Below are 3,683 nucleotides of genomic sequence, written 5' to 3'. Positions count from 1 at the left end.
TGGAAAACTCAAGTAGAATATAGTCTCTTATCAAGAGTTGACTCTATATATTATTATAGAATTTTGCAATTACATATAATAGTAATTTTAGTGTGTGGTGTATGCATGTTTGAATAGTACTTCTTATGTTCAAGGCTAATGTTCAGTAACAAGCCAATTAGGTGAAAGTGATTTGCAAAGTATTCCAATTTGCCTTTGTTGCTCTTTCTGTGTTATTATACACCCTCAAACTAGAAACAAACAAGATTCTTCCTGTCTTCAAGGAAAGAGAATGCTGTTCAATTTGATTATATTATATTTGATTATTATAAAGGAAAATAGTATAGGTTAGGAAAGCAGGTTAGATATAAATGGTGAAGGATTTGATGCTATAAAAAGGGATTAAAAGTTTACTCTTTAAGAGAATTTGAGCTTAATAAGTAAATTTTCATTTTATAAAACTTAAATTCACAAAATTAATTTATATTTATTCTAGAAAATATAGATGACAGATAAAAGTTTGTAAGCAAAATTTTAAGCAGTCATTAATTTTAAAGGGTAATAGATATTAGTTTATTTCTTTTTGCTGTCTTTTCTGTAAATGTATTTTTAAACATAATTGAATCTATGCAGATTTAAAAAATTAAGATCAGTTATTGATATTTGAAAAAATAATACATTCTCAAGAATTAAAATTTAAAAGGTACAAAAGGATAGACACTGAAAATCTTCCTCTGTCCCCTGGTTCCCTATTCCTCTTCCCAGAGGTAATCAGTATTATCAGTTTATGCACCCTTCAGGGCTAATCAGGAGCATATGAACACACAAACATATATCCACTACAAACACATACCATACCCTCTAGGCTAGCATATTCTTCACTTTCTTTTGTATTATATCTTTTTCAACCAACAATGTATCTAAAAATTATATTAGTTATGTAATATTCATAATATATTTCATTACACTATGTTTTGTAATTATTTAAGCAATATCCTAATAACGGACTGTATCAACCAGAAGAAGAAGATATGGCTGCCGTCAAAAAAAAAAAAAAATCCTCAAGTTTCAGCAGATTATACAATAAAAGTTTAATTTTCATCCATGTTGCATGTCCATTGTTGGTTTCCTAGGTACCTAACCACATAGTTCTTTCTCAACGGATCAAGCTGATAGAACCTCCAACATTTAAATATGAATAAACAAAAAATCTCAAGTTTAAGTTTTTATATGTCTTTGCTGGTTTTCTACCAGTTGTATCTACTACTAGGAGAGGAGTGAGGAGTGTTGAAGTCTCCAACTAAAATCTCATATTGTCCTTTCAGTTCTGTTAGTTTCGCTTCATGTAAAAACTCTTGTTAGAGGTTGTATTAGGTTTTTTTTGTTTTTGTTTTTGTTTTGGTTTGGTTTTTTTTTGCAGAGTAACAAATTATCACGACCTCAATGGCCTTAAATGACTTCCATTTATTACCTCACAGTTCTGTAAGTCAGATGTCCGGGTGGTTTCTATTGGGTCCCAAAGAGCAATGGCATGTAAAGTCGTTTTCATGCTTCAAATCTCTCTGACTAATCCCACCAGTCAGAGAAAACTTTCCACTTTAAACTCAACACAATTGAAACATTCCTTTTACCAAGGAACATAACATATTCATGGGAGTGGTATTTCATCCTATTCACAGCTTCAGCCCATACTCAAAGGAAGGCAGATTATACAAAGGCAAAAGGTCAAGGATCGTTCTTCGAATTTCACTTATCAGAAGTGAATACACATTTGAAATGAATCCTTTTATCATTGTGTAATTTTCCTTTTTATTCCTGGTAATTTTCTTTTCTCTAAGGCCTATATTGTCTGGTATTAATATAGCTACTACAGCTTTTTTTGATTTCCTTTACTTTTAATCTGTCCTTATCATTATATTTGAAGTGAGTTTTTGGGTGACAACATCTGGTTGGGTCATGCTTTTTATTCACCAGTAATCTCTGTTGCAATTTATTTATTTACATATAATGCAATTACTGATGTTGCAATTACATACAATACAATTATTTGTTTATTAGCAAACCATTGTATTATTTACTTTCTGTTGGTTCCTACTTTTTTATGTTTCCCCTTTTCTGCCTTCTTTTGCCTTATTCCATTTTAATTTACCTATTGTAATTTTCACAATGTATCTTTTTACAATGTTTTATAGTGGTTGCCCTAGGGATTATAAATACATACTAAACTATTAACGGTCTATTAAGAATTTGTATTTTAGCTCTTCCTAAGCCGGCGCTCGGCAAGTTCTCCCAGGAGAAGGCCATGTTCAGTTTGAGCGCCAAGATCGTGAAGCCCAATGGCGAGAAGCCGGACGAGTTCGAGTCCCGCATCTCCCAGGCTCTTCTGGAGCTGGAGATGAACCTGGATCTCAAGGCTCAGCTCAGGGAGCTGAATATTACGGCAGCTAAGGAAATTGAAGTTGGTGGTGGTCGGAAAGCTATCATTATCTTTGTTCCTGTTCCTCAACTGAAATCTTTCCAGAAAATCCAAGTCCGGCTAGTATGCGAATTGGAGAAAAAGTTCAGTGGGAAGCCTGTTGTCTTTATCGCTCAGAGGAGAATTCTGCCTAAGCCAACTCAAAAAAGCCGTACACAAAAATAAACAAAAGCGTCCTAGGAGCCGTGCTCTGACAGCTGTGCACGATGCCATCCTTGAGGACTTGGTCTTCCCAAGCGAAATTGCGGGCAAGAGAATCCGCGTGAAACTAGATGGCAGCTGGCTCATAAAGGTCCGTTTGGACAAAGCACAGCAGAACAATGTGGAACACAAGGTTGAAGCTTTTTCTGGTGTCTATAAGAAGCTCACGGGCAAGGATGTTAATTTTGAATTCCCAGAGTTTCAACTGTAAACAAAAGTGACTAAATAAAATATATATTCACAGTAAAAAAAAAAAAAAAAACAAAAAAAAAAAAACAATAGATTATTATATATAATAAATAAAAAAAAAAAAAAAAAAAAAAAAAAAAAAAAAAAAAAAAAAAAAAAAAAAAAAAAAAAGAATTTGTATTTTACCACTTCAGTAGGAATATGGAAACATAACTATATAAATTCCTTTACATTCCCCCTTTATGATGTAGGTGTCTTCTTCATTACATCTACATATATTGAAAATCCTAACAATGTTATGTTCTTTGTTTTCAAGCATGGAATATACTTAATAGACCTCAAATGTAATAAAAATGTAACATAACTCAGATGTTGACCATTTTGTTGTTATTTGTTTATTCATGGTATTTTCTTCTGGTATAATTTCTGTTCTGTATGAAGTACCTTTTTAACAATTTTTTATTAAATAGCAGGCCTGCTGGCATTGAATTATTTTAGTTTTCCTTCATCTGAGAATATCTTTATTTCTCTTTCATTATGGAAGGATATTTTTGTTGGAGATCGAATTCTGGAATGACGGTTGTCTTTCCACACTGAAGAAAAATATGTTGTGACACCTGTCTAACCTCCATGGCTTATAATAAGAAATCCATAGTCATTCTCATATTTCTGCTCCTGTAGGTAATGTGTCTTTTTGAGTGTGTGACCATTTTCAATAATTTTTCTTTGTATATAGTTTTCAGTATTGTCATTATGATGAATCTGAATGTGAATTTCTTAGGATTGATTCTATTTGTAATTTACTTAACTTCCTAAATCTATGGTCTTATGTTTTCCA

At 32.3% G+C, this 3,683-nt stretch overlaps 1 pseudogene across 1 annotated transcript; it reads left to right on the top strand.

The window, feature by feature from the left end:
- Positions 1-1,549: 1,549 nt before the first annotated feature.
- LOC116275297 lies at positions 1,550-2,929 on the top strand (annotated as a pseudogene). The gene has a single exon (XR_004184308.1). The product of XR_004184308.1 is annotated as a 40S ribosomal protein S7 pseudogene (transcript).
- The last annotated feature ends 754 nt before the right edge of the window (positions 2,930-3,683 follow it).

The sequence above is a fragment of the Papio anubis genome, chromosome 6 (assembly GCF_008728515.1).
Source record: "Papio anubis isolate 15944 chromosome 6, Panubis1.0, whole genome shotgun sequence".
Classification (NCBI taxonomy): Eukaryota; Metazoa; Chordata; class Mammalia; order Primates; family Cercopithecidae; genus Papio; species Papio anubis.
The sequence above is the reverse complement of the archived record's forward strand: the minus strand, read 5'-3'. Positions and strand labels throughout refer to the sequence as shown.